The 12,834-nt window shown below is 50.4% G+C and overlaps 1 pseudogene; it reads left to right on the top strand.

The window, feature by feature from the left end:
* LOC132318554 (hydrocephalus-inducing protein homolog) overlaps nucleotides 1-12,834 on the top strand; it is a 79,993-nt pseudogene that overhangs the window by 31,886 nt on the left and 35,273 nt on the right.

The raw sequence follows: 12,834 nt of genomic DNA, 5'->3' as shown, positions 1-12,834 counted from the left end.
CAAGAAGGTCTCCCCGGAGCCTTCTCTTCTCCAGGCTGACCAACCCCAACTCTCTCAGCCTTCCTTCATAGGAGAGGTGTTGCATCGCTCTGATAGTTTTCGTGTCCCTCCTCTGGACCTGCCTCAACAGGTCCGTGTCTTTCCTGTGCTGAGGACTCCAGAGCTGGACCCAGTGCTGCAGGTGGGGTCTCACCAGAGCCGAGTAGAGGGGCAGGATCACCTCCCTTGAGCTGCTGGCCACCTGTGACCATGCCTCCTCTGCTCTCAATATGCAGTTTAACTTTCAAAGTCTTGGGTTCCTCTGGGAAGCAGCTTTGCCTTCATGGTTGAGCCAGGGTGGCTCTGTGACTTTCTAGGACACTGTTTGCCCAGAATTTGGCAGCAGCAGATTCCTTTTGTGACCCTTTGACATCTCTGTGTGAGGACCGTGGGGCTTTAAGTGACTACCCATGCTGGAAAAAAGTTTGACTGGAGGCCGTACGGGAAAGGTGTGGAGATGCCTGCTGCCCTGTCCCGGTACCCAGGAGCTGAAGTGACTCCTTGCTACAGGTAGCTCATTCCCCCTTGGGCCATGGCAGACAGTGTGATGGTATCAGCTTTGGGCAGTAGATGGTCTGGGATGTCCCCCTGAACACCCAGCAGGGCCAAGAGGGCTTTGGAGAGGGGCCAGCCTGGGTGATTCTGCAGCCAGAAGCAGTGTTTTTAAAATCCTCTGTTAACATTCCATACAAAATGGGTAGCAGCAGCCTCAACATCATCTCTCATGCTAATGCGTTGGGACAAGCTGTCTTCCCGGCTCTTGTGCAGTGAGTGCTACGGTACCTCCTTTCTGCAGCCAGAAACGTGCTGATGCAGGAGACGGGAAGCTCTGCAGCAAGTACTGTCACAAGGACTCGGGCATCATCCCCTGGGCTGGTGCCATTGCAAAAGATAATCCTCACCGAGCAAGAGGGGAGAAGGGGGGAAAAAAAGCTGATAAAAGGAGAGGCAAAGCTCATTTCTCAGGACCACAGCAGCATGTGAACTTGTCCCAGCAAGTCTTAACCACGAGCTGCTGGGATCATGTGGTGTAGGCAGGGGAGCTGATGCTGGGTGCTCTGGAGCTTTGGGGCTGGCTGAAGTGGTCCTTTTTTCCCCACTGGTGCCCTGGCTGCCAGTGCCCAGCATGTCGTCCCCTTCTCTGTGGCCGCTCTGCCCTGTTCTGCCAGCACGGCCCTGAGCTCGGTGCAGACCTCATGTCTCAGTGAAAGAGGATTGCTGGTCCTTTTTTATTTATTTCTTCCCCATCCTTGTATTCCTCCTTTCTAGGTGGTGGCTCCTATGCAGCCCATCTGAGGGTACCCCAGCATGCCCACCTGCTCCGGTACAGCTGTCCCTCAGCAGTAATTCCCATTGCAGTCCACTCTGCTCTGAGATGTCATCTGCCTCCTTGATTTCTGCCTTGCCTTAGTTTCAAGGATCCCTATCCAGTCCTTATCTCTCATTCTCCAGACCCGTAGCTCAAGCTGTTTGTTTTCAAAGGCCTTTGAGATGTCCACCCACCAGGTCAAGCTCAGCCTCCCTCGTCGGGAAGTTTTAAGCACTGGATTTAGTCCTCCATGGAGAAAAACTCCCAGCTCTTTTGAATGGAGGCGAGCTGGCTGGTGGGAGACTGGGCTGCAAAGGAAGGAAGGAATGGGGATGAGTGTTGAAGTGGTTCCTCTCCCACCTTGCGTTATCCTTCGTGCTCTGCAAGGACCCTGATCTCCCTTCACAAGTGCATTATCTAATGCTCCTGTAAAACGCGGTAGTTGCCAAAACCACTGCTTTTTCCTGCATTTTTTTGCAAGCTGTACTGTTATCAGCTGTGGTGCACAGGGTTCTGGGTTGGCTCCTTGCTCGAGCCTTCTGGGCAGTCATTCAGATTTAACTTCCCTGAGCACAGATACGGCGCACTCAGCAGAAATGGCAGTCATTTCTCCGCTTGCCTGGCAAGGCTCATCCTTGGCAGTTTCCCAGTGTGATCCCCAGTCATGGTTGGTTTGGAGGTAGTTTTCCATCGTCTTGTGGCAAGTGCTGTGACGGAAAGCATGCCTGCTCCCTTTGCTGTGTCCAAAGCAAGGTGTTAGGGCTTGGGCGGTTAGGTCTGGTTATGTGAGGTCCTTGGAGAGGGAACTTCATCATCATCATCAGGGATTTGCTCCCTGACTTAGTCTCAGGAACTGCTTCAGCTCCAAGAATCGAGAATTAGTATTGGATTGAAACTCCTGAAAGTCAGTTTTTGAGTGCTTTTTGACTATGCAATCAGAAGATGCCCAAACCATAGGTGATTCTTCTTGGGAAGGAACCCAACCTTACAAGGTCCTGAATGCTTGTTTCTTTGGTGTTTAGACAGGGATGCTGGAAATGGGACACCACAGATGAACGCAGGTCCCTCCTGCGGGATGCTGGGGTCTGTTGATGTGCCGAACAGAGCCAGTGGCAGTCCTGTGACTAAAACTAGAAGGCAGCGTTCACTGTGGTCCTTGATTTTTAACTAAGAGGCAGAGCTGGCATTGATTGGCATCAACCATGAAATAAATTAATGGCTGTTGTGCAGCTCCAAGTGCTGATTTCAGGGGATTTTGGTGAATTTTGTAGTTTGGAGCCTGGCTGCTGAATTTAAGGACAGGTGAGGAGGTGTGGTGGGTTCAGGACACCCGTGTTCGGTGGTTGGAGACGTGTGTTGCTCTTGGATGTGTCAGCTGGTGCACTGGTGACAAGCTGATCCTTTCCCCCAAGATTCAGCTGTCCGCTGTGTAGAACTCTGGGAGCTCCCCTGGCATCATGCCTCCAAATCCTGCATGCCTCATGATTGCATGGATCAAGATGATCTGAGGACAAGATGTTCATATACTCCATGGGAATACCAGTTCCAGCAAAGAAATACCAAAGCAGAGAACCTGCAGCTGGCAAAGCTAGTACAATGGGTCCACTTTTGTGTGGAGACCTCTGTGTCATCACGTTACAGATGGGGAAACTGAGGCACGGAGCCATCCCTTGTTCAGGGTCCTTCATCAGGCCAGCAGCAACTTGGGGGCATACCCTGCCTGACATGGTGCCCTAAGGCACATCAGCAGCTATCAGCTGCTGACCACTTTGCTTTGGCTGTCTCCTGTCCACATGGATGCTGTGCTGAGCAGAAAGGCGACGGGTTGATTTGAAACCCGCTGTGGTTCTGAGACCAGCTTTTATCCCTCCGAGCAGTAACGAAAGCCGAACACTTTGCATTTCTCTTTAACCAAACCAATGCCTCCTCTGCCTGTCTTTGTCCTCACAGGGGCTGTGTCATCGGACCGACTTTTCATTTCAACGTACCTTCCCTCCGCTTCGGTGACGTCTCCTTCGGTGAGTGTTCCCTGGGCTTGGAGCATAGGTTGAGAGGTCTGTGCGTGACCAAAACAGAGCACCTGAACAGAAGAGCACCTGTCACTTGTGTTCCTCCGTAGCAGCCTTCGAGGTGTTAAAACCAGGGCTGCTGGTTGCTTAGGCAGTGTTGTGCCATCATGAGGTCAGATAGGACCAAAGGAACAGAAAGTCAGTGTTTTCTGGTGTCCCTCATAGTCTGTTCAGCCCCAACCTCCCAATGCTTGGCAGCAGAATGGCTGTGAAAGACCTTGTGCCAGAAGGGCCCAGGGGATGGGACTGCAGGAGAAGGGAGTTGAAGCCCCATGCTAGCCTGTAGCTGCTCTGGGTGAATGTGCGTGTTGCAAGGGGAGGACACCATTTCCCCACCTGACCTTCAGTGTGAGATGTTGATTAGTGCTGTGAGGGCACCTCATTCTCACCTCCCAGGTAATATGCCCAAGCAATAGCTCGGCATGGGGCACTGATGTCCTCCAAGATCTGGGCTTCTTCTCCTTCCCTGCCAAAAGCCCAGGTCTGCTGATGGAGCCGGTGGCTGAGCATCCAGAGCATCTCCATTAAAGTGCAGATTCTCGTTCTCCACCTCCGTCTCACAAAAGGCTTTTTACTGAGATGTTCTAAAGTTGAAATGTGAAATCAATTGTGATTGAAGGGCCATTATCATTCTGCACCCAGGATGCCTCTGTGTTTTCATGCTGCTCATGGACTTTCTAAGAAAGCTCATTACCTTTCCTGAGCTGCTTCCTCCCCTCCCTACATCACCACTCTGCCATTTCTTTATTTCCTTTTGAAGAAATAAAACAAGAAACGCACCAGGCAGAAATATGGTTATGTAATAGGAGCTTCATCCTACTTAATCTGATTTCGTTAATAAGGCCTTTTGAGCTGAAGGCAGCTACTGTATTTTTGCTTCTTTTAGCTCTGCTGCTGACTGTTGTCTGCATCTGGAGACTTCGGTCTCCTTTGGGACTGTGAAGTCTGTGTTTGTCCTTTCTGTGTGTCTCCTGCCTCCCTGCTGGAGTAGTTGCTGGAGGTGGGCAGTGGTCATTGTCGATGGGCATGGATGAACTACCTGCTGTGTCTGCAGTTGGTTTTCCTCCCCATCTGTATTCAAGTAACGCTTGGTAAGCAGGCCATGGGAGATGTCTCCTTCTCACAGAGCTGGCCATCCAAGGCAGATGTCCACTCCAGAGCAGGTTGTGGGCTGATGTCCTGTCTCTGCAGCACATTCCCACCAGGTGTGGTTGTATCACTGGTTTTCCATTATGCAAAGCAAGTATCCAAGCTAAAGTGATGCCCTTGCGGGCAGTAACCAAAGCCAGTGTGCAGCATGGATGTGATGTCCCCGTTTGTTAGGTGAGGTGAGACACGGTTCCTGCTAATTTCTAAGCAAGCATCAGGCTTGCCTCCTGTGAAGTGGGCTGCAGGTTGTCACGAGCTGAGTCTGATTGCCCCCAAACAGGAGATGCCTTGAGGATGCTGCCTAGAGAATCTGCATTAGAGTGCTTTGCATCGTGCTGTGGTACCCAGCTGCATCCATCCTTTCTCTTACTGGAGCTTCTCCTCGATGACAATACGCTGCTTTTATATATTGAAAACTGTGGGAGTGTTCGTGGAGTTAACAGGGAATGTTACGGACTGAATTTTCAGAAAAAATGGACTGTCTGGATGTACGCTCATAAGTGAGAAATAACTGATGCTGGTTTTGGGGCATGTGAGAGCGCTCCTCAGGTAAAGAGAGACAAAATTCTGGTGTTCGGCATCGCTAAGAGTGGGCATTGCCAAGGAAACAATCTCTGTGATCAGCATAAAAGAGAGCTTAAGTGACAATGAATTCCTTGCTTAGCTTCTCAACTAGCTGTGGTTCAGATTGAAAAGAGCTAAACTCCAGGCACAGTTTTATCATAACAGGATATTCACACCAGGACTCAGGGGGATAACTGGGGCGTAAATTCATATTTGTGTCGTTTCCTAGGCTTTCCTCGCACCTTGTCGTGTCGCCTCACTAACACCTCCTTGGTGCCCATGACCTTCAACCTTCGCATTCCTGGGGACGGCTCAGGAGAGCCCAGCGTTACCAGTTTTGTTCCTTTGTCGGACAACACTCACTCATCCTGGAGAAGGGGAGCCCAAGGTCTTGTGAAGCCAACCGAATTTACCATCACACCGTGCAGAGGGACCATCCGCTCCCAGGGGGTCGTGGATATCCAGGTATGGGAAGAGTCCGGCCATACATGCTTCAGCAGGTGGAGCTGAAGCTTCACTGATGCATGAGAGGGCTTTAGTGCTGCCAGCATAACGCGAGTAAGATATATGCATTAGTGTTAGGCTTTTGTTGGCTGGGTTACTCTGGGACGTTTCAGAAGGAGCACCGTTTTGTTTCCAAAATCCTGAGCGGAAGGTCTTGTACCGTATAGTCAGGTACAGAAGCCACTCCTGTGTTTTTGAGAGCTGCTTAGAGCGATCTCTTGGATTTAAAGTGGGCAGAGGAAGGATGAGGACAGAAGGTGGCTGTTAAAAAGAGAGATGTCATTAGATAAAGCAGTTTGCCTTTCTTCCCAGCCTAATTTCTCCTGTCCTGTTGAGCAGGAGGAGCTGTATTCACTGCAGCGATCCCCAAGGGGGACTGCAAAAGCTCTGGCAGCCGTGAACTGCACAGCATCTGCTGGGCCACGTTTTGCTCTCAGCTTCCCCCTGTAAAGCTGAACTCATTCTGTTCAAGGCAACAGATTTCCTCTGGATTTATGCTATTCTAGTCGAGATTACAAACTGGTCCCTTAATTTTAATGCAGTGGTGAGTAGAGCATTAGTCTAATTGTGCTTTAATTTAGCTTGCATATACCCTGATAACTGCACGGTGTATTTAACAGAGCAGATCTTGTCAGAAGACTTTTATTACTTGCAGAGCCTGTGCTCTGTACATGGACCAGCAGAAGAATTAGGGCAAAATCCTCCCTTTCCTTACTGTGGAAGGAGAACTGGAGGACACCACACATGGACGATGGCTTTTGGGAGTGATGAAGTATTTGATGGTCTTCTCTTCCGCCAGGTCACCCTGTGTTCCAACACCGTGAAGAGATACGAGCTGGCACTGGTGGTGGACGTGGACGGTGTTGGCAAGGAGGTGTTGGCATTGCCTCTCACAGCCAGGTATCACCGCTTCCCTTGCAGCTCATCGTCAATCCTCGTGCACCCCCCACCAGCACACTGCCTTGAACGCGGTTTTCTGGCTCCATCTCCAAATGAGAAGCGTTGCTTAATGAGCTAGTTCTACCCAGCTAGCTAGGAGAACAGCAGTGCTTTGAAAGCAGCCCACGTTGAGAAGCACCTGTGCTCAACAGACAGGCATGGGGCTGAGCCTTTTTCTAAAGGGAACAGTAATTATATTCATGTTTGGCCTGGCTTTTGGTGCTTGAGGTGTAAGAAATTTCCAAAGGGCTGCCCCTCCTTCTTCCTGCAAGTGGTGGACTTGTGCTGGGTTGCGACCAAAATGCAACATTTGTTTGGGACGCAGCGATCAGCCTGCTGAAAGCTGGTGTCTGGTTCAGTTAACGAAGGCATGTGCAAATGGGGAAGGGGCTTGTGTCAGGACTGGTGAGGGGAAGTAGAGGCAAGATCTTAGGACGGGGAAAATAGTCCTTGATGTGGAAGGTGAGCTCAGGTTTCTCTGCTTTCCTCTGGTTCTTCTGAGACGTACCGTTCTCAGATTTAAGCCAAAAGCTGTTCTTGCTGCAGCCAGATTCGATGCTGTTGTGCTGCAGTGGGTGTCAGTTTAATTGCAAGAGGCAGAGTCGTCCAGTCAGTGCCTGGGCTGCAATTCCGTAAAAGAAGTGCAAACGGGAGCAGACAGTGTATGGACCCGTGAGGGTCAAGGAGCAAGGTGGCTACAGAAGTGGGGAAGGGGTGACCAGCCACTGCGTGAGGCAGGTGGTGGCTTGTGCCCTCTGCTGCTGGGGTAAATGGCTGAGTTTTCAGGCAGGGCAAGAGAGGTATGGGAGAGGAGGGAGTAATTTTTACTGAGATTCTGGGGTCTTGTGTTCCCTGAGGCTTGGTGAGCCCTGGTCATGGGTGGGAAGGCTCCCCTGGAGCTCATGCCTTGCTGGGAGCGTCAGGAGGGTGCAAGGTGTCTTTGCAAGCCTCCTGGGGCAAAGGTGCCCATCAGACAGCTCTGGGACAGGGCACAGTGCTCTGCCTGGGCACTTGGCAGCCTCTACAATGCTGAGACTCAGGGTTTGCTCCTCCTTTACAAGAGGTTGTTGTATAAAAAGAAATTAAAGGCAATTGATTGCTGTAGGGGTCTTAAACGTCCATTTGAGAGTGACACGTGTTATGCTCCATTTCATGCTATTTGGGGAGTAAATAAATTCTACATTCTCTCAGTATCTCCAATTCCCTTTTGGTCATCTCTTTGCCTAGATGCGTCGTTCCTCGGCTGCGAGTGCTCAACCCGGTCGTGACATTTGGACGGTGCTTTCTAAAATACCCGTATCGGCAGATGCTGACGCTTGAGAACGACAGCAATCTCCCAGGCTGCTACGCAGTTCTTCCTCAGGTTTGGCATTGCATCCACCTCCTTTCCTCCAACGTTGTCAAGGGGTATATTAGGAAAAAAGGAGTTTTGGAGAAGACCTTGCTGGTTTATAGTCAAACCGAAAGGTTTGCTGAGAACAGGAACCTACCTGAATAGAAACTTTAGAAAGCAGTTAAATAGGAACCTGCCTGAATATAAACTTTAGGAAGCAGTTCATAGTCTAGTCTTTGAGGTGCTTTCCCGTAGGAGAACTTAGAAGGTCATGGAAGGCTGCTGCAAGGAGGCTGCCAGCACAGGAGCAGGTGTTTGTGCATGCAGCAGCTCTCGGACCCCCTCAGGATGCTAAGCCCATACTAGTCTTGCATCTGTTTTTGTGCCTTTCTGCTTTCTCCTAGGGATTTTTAAAAATGTGCGTGAATTGTCATTGTGGTAGATGTCAAGGAGTTCAGAGTGACCTTTGAGGAAGCTTTAAAGTTGGTTTTGATTCTGTGCCTTATAGGAACACAAGAAGGATGCTTCTGTGTGGTACTCCAGCCCCATGCCATGCGGGATTATCCAGCCTCGCAGCTTGGTGGAGGTCCCGGTTACACTGGAAGCCCAGGTGACAGGAGAGCAGGACACAGTGGCTCGTGTTGCGGTGTTTGGGAGCGAAGGATCCCCGCGGGTGAGTGCTAGGGGAGATGTGTGCCTTTGTGCGACTCATCTTGGTGGGGCATAAAGTGTACAGGGATTCTTCCTGGGAAAACAAGAACTTGTAATATATGGCTGGTGTGGACAAGGAAAGAAGGGATCCGTGGCATGAGCAATGGCTCATGCCCAGAGAAGAGGAAAGATGGTATTCTCTTAGGTGGTAATCTAAGTGTCTGACACAGCATTTCATTATGGATATGTGAGGTGGGATAACAAGCCCAGTCTAAAATGCAGCATGATCCCTGCCTCTCCTACTCTGCTGTATTATTAGATGAGCAGCAACCGCTGCTTCATTAGGACTTTTGCTCAGGAGCGCACAGGGACCTCCCTGAATCCTGCTAAAGCAAGCACGTAAGAAAACATGCTGAAGTGATGTTTTGTGCAAAGCTGGATTTAAGCTTTTCTGAAGTCAGGCCCATCATGTTTGAGAAATATCCCTCAAATCTCTTTGCCAAAACTCCCAGCCAAAGACACGTGAATCTCCACACCATCTGCATACACAACAGCAGCAGCGACAACAAAATGTAGTCTAGAGACCGTTGTATGTAGTGTCCTGGCTTCATCTAGCTGAAATCTAGATGAAATTTAGTTACACTTTAAATGAAAATGATACTAACTTTTGAAGCAGCTGTTTTAAAATGTCTTGTCATCTGTCTGAGCATGAAGGAGGATGTCAGAGGATTGCTGGGAACCTTAAGCTTTCTGTAACAGAAAGGAAGGCTGACATGTTGAAAGTAGTTGCGGGATTTAAACTTCCATTAAAAGGACTGGAAATGATGCTGCTAAATCCCCTGGATGCCACTGAACCTCTCAACCCAGGCCCTTGTGGGTGTGCAATGTAAAGCAGTCAACGGGAAGGCCAGGCAACGCAGGCTTTGCAGGGAAATGTGAAGTTTGACAAAAGAGTTGCTTGTAAATATAAGGCATGCTTCCCTTCAAAAGCAGGGTTTCCCCCCACTAGAATTTATGTCTGTTATTCATATAATACCAGGAATACACACAAGCACAAATCAGAGGCAAGTAACTTACATGATCTGCACTCTGAAGAGCCTGCTTTGCTTCTGACTTGTGCTGGTTGTCACAGGCGTCACTTTGGGAGTGTTAACGAAGTTAGTCTCCAAGTGGGGCTGTGCAGCAGCAGAAGTCAGGGAGGGTGGTTTGGGGCAAGACTGAGCAGGAAGAGGGGTGGGAGCAGGCACAGGGTACAGGGAAGAGAGCTAACAGTGTGGAGGAGGTGTGAAACAGCAAGCGTGGGAAACTGGGTTTCTTTACCCCCTGATACCGGGAGCTTGTGGCTTTCAGATGGGATGGCTCCAGATCCCACACGTGCTCCAGGCCTTCTGTTTCAGTCTTACCACACTGAAAACTTCAAACCACCCTAATTATCCCTCAGTCTAGGAGTACCCTTAGAGCTGTCTAATCTTTTTCAACTTTCCCTGTTCTTTTTGATCTTTCCTACCTGCTTCCTGGAGCAGAAGATCCATTTAGTGAGCATTGGAGAAGGACCAGTTGTCTCCGTGCACCCGAGTAAAATAAATTTTGGCCGTATCCAAGTTTTACAAGATGCTTCCCAAACTCTCCGCCTCTGCAATCAGACTGTCATCCCTGCATCCTTCTGGGCAGAGATGGTAAGTATCTGTGGGGCTCTTTTCCAGCAAAAATGGTCCATAGCAGCCTGTGACTTGACCTTTCTATGCAACATTTCCGTATCGCTCCCCGAGGGAGAAAGGGAGATATTCCATCACAACGTGGGAAGAGGAGCCTGGCTCTGGGGGGCGGTTTTCTCTGGGGAACCCCTCAGTAAAATAGAAAGTTTGCATAGATGTTTGTGCAGAAATGAGTCTGGATCACTTTTACAAGTTGTCCCTTTGTTTTGTGGAAGGTATTTAGCTCTGAGAGTCATGCTTTTGGAGCTCTAGGCGATGAAGGGAACCCTGTGGCCCTTTGCTCCTGAAAGGGCATGGGTTTCCCTGGGGTTTCCCTGTTCCGTCTGCATCTGCTTTGCCTCAACCTCCAGCTGACGACAGAGACTAGGGTGTGAGGTCTGTCCTCCAACTGCTGGTGGTGAGGTGAGTTTCACCCCTATGGGGGGTCACCCCAGCTGGGTTGTTGCCCAAAGATATGCTTGTAAGGGTGGTGTAGCGACGGAGTCTGTGGACTCCGTAGCGTTACAGAGCATCTGTGGAGACTAGCTGCAGAAGAAGGTTATTTAATTCATGGAGGCTGCCTAGTGTGACAAGCTGCATAGCAGGAGGAGAGCTTGGCTGCTTCCCTGGCAGGGGGAGTGGGGCTGATGCAGGCGGGAAGGGCTCGGGTGCTGAGGCTGGGTGGGATGTGCTCCCCACTGGAGGGGGGAACGAGGCAGGAAAACAGGGTTTGGAGGGGGTTTGTGCTTCTCTGTGCTAGGTGGGTTGAAGTTCTGGGGCTGGTTAACCCAGGCTGAATTTCCCCTCTTGCTGCTTTTGCAGCTTGTTCGCCCCAGTTTCTGTGCCCCGGAGCATAAACATAACCTCAAAGTGGGGGATTCCCAGGGCAGCTTTCTTTGGCTCCACAAGGAAAATCTGCTTTCCATCTCTGCAGAGAGCAAGCCACCTCGGATGGGTGGTACTGGTGTATAAATGATGGGGTTTGCATGCTTGTACCCAAGACTGACCTGCAGAGCTCCGTTTAGGTCCTGCCATCGGGGTGTGATGCCTTCCCTCCCTCCCCTGGGCAGCTTGCAGTGTAGCCAGGGGGCTTGCAGGGGTGTATCTGCCTCTCCATTGCCTCAGTGCCCTAACTTATGGGACTGGGCAATAAATCCCATCCTGCTTCCCTGCGATCTCTGCAAATATTGTGCTAATCAATAACTCGAACAGTAATATGAGGTGGTTCAGGGATGGTTTCTTTTCCTGCAGTAAAGATGGCCTCTGCTGTTCCATAGCCCCTCTGCTGACTCCCCAGCATGGAGTTACCCCATGGTGAGCATCTCAGCTTCTCAGGATAGCTGCTGCTATCCTGGAGATGTTCAAGGAGGCAGGTGCTGGGAACCTGCTGGATCAGCCGTTTCAGCAGGGGCTCTTCAGACTCTTCAGGACGGTGATGCTGAGCCTGCCTGATGGGAGCAGCACCGCGGCAGGCGAGGTGTGCTCGAGCTACTCCCTTGCCCTCAGCAGCTGCCTACTTTGGTGCTGTTTTGTTGCCTCGGTTGAAGTTTTGCCCTTTGCTGCTGCCTTAGGCTGCCTGGCAGTTTATTGATGGGAAGAAGAGAGGACTGAATAATTTTGGAGATAAAATTTGAGATGCAGTCGGGTGTCAGGGTGACCTGCACGTGTACATCTGAGAGCAGAACTGGCTCCGGCCGTCCCTTAGCCTAGCTGGTGGGTGACCTGGGCATCCTTCATTCATTTGCGCCCCTGAACCCAAGTCTTGTGTTCTCGAAGATGCCAAAGCTGCTGCTTTGATTTCCTGCTTGGAGACTGCCGCAGGGCAGCGAGCTGGGATTTCCCTGTCTCCCGTTTGATGGCTAATCTCAAAACCCTGGCTCTTTGCAGTTAGGCTTCTGGATCACGGTCCCCACTCGAAAGAAAGAGCTCTTGATTGAAATTTTCAGAGCAGTGTTGGATCAGCAACATTACAGCATGCTGACTGGCAGCTCAACAAACAGAATGAGATTAGATTAAGGGGCAGCAACAGGCAGATAAAAGGCTGGTGTCTTGTTCAAAACAGAAAAGGAAAATGCTGTAATGCAGATGGCCGTGGTGGTATCTTTAACCACCACATGCAAATTGCTGTTCCTGTCAAGTCGAGCTTTCTTCTTGCTTTATGGGAGAAAAGAGCATTGTCTGAGCAAGCTGAGATGTTTTTTGTGGATAACTTCACTTTGGGATAGAGACTTAAGGAATTACCTGGAGTACTCCTCATCGTGCACAGGCTTCCCCGTACCCCTCTTGTGTCTGTCGGATGAGTTGTGGGGAGCAGCACTGAGCATCTCTGCCACCAGAAGGAAGGAAATAAAAAACCCCTCCAAAGCTGTGCCTTGAGATGGGGCTTTTTGGGTTTGTAGTGGAGTGTAGGGACTTCATACCCATGTCCTTGGTTGGCTTATCCCTGCTTGCCGGGGTAGCTGCAGGGCTGTGACCCTTGGGGCCAGCGTGTCATCCCGTGCTCATCCACTGAATCCTGTGTCTGTCTGCCGTACCTTTCCTTGTCAGATTGCTTTCCCAGCTGCCAGGCAGCCCTGTTAGAGC

Source organism: Gavia stellata, chromosome 17, assembly GCF_030936135.1.
Source record: "Gavia stellata isolate bGavSte3 chromosome 17, bGavSte3.hap2, whole genome shotgun sequence".
NCBI classification, from domain to species: domain Eukaryota; kingdom Metazoa; phylum Chordata; class Aves; order Gaviiformes; family Gaviidae; genus Gavia; species Gavia stellata.
This window is presented reverse-complemented; position numbering and strand designations above follow the sequence as displayed.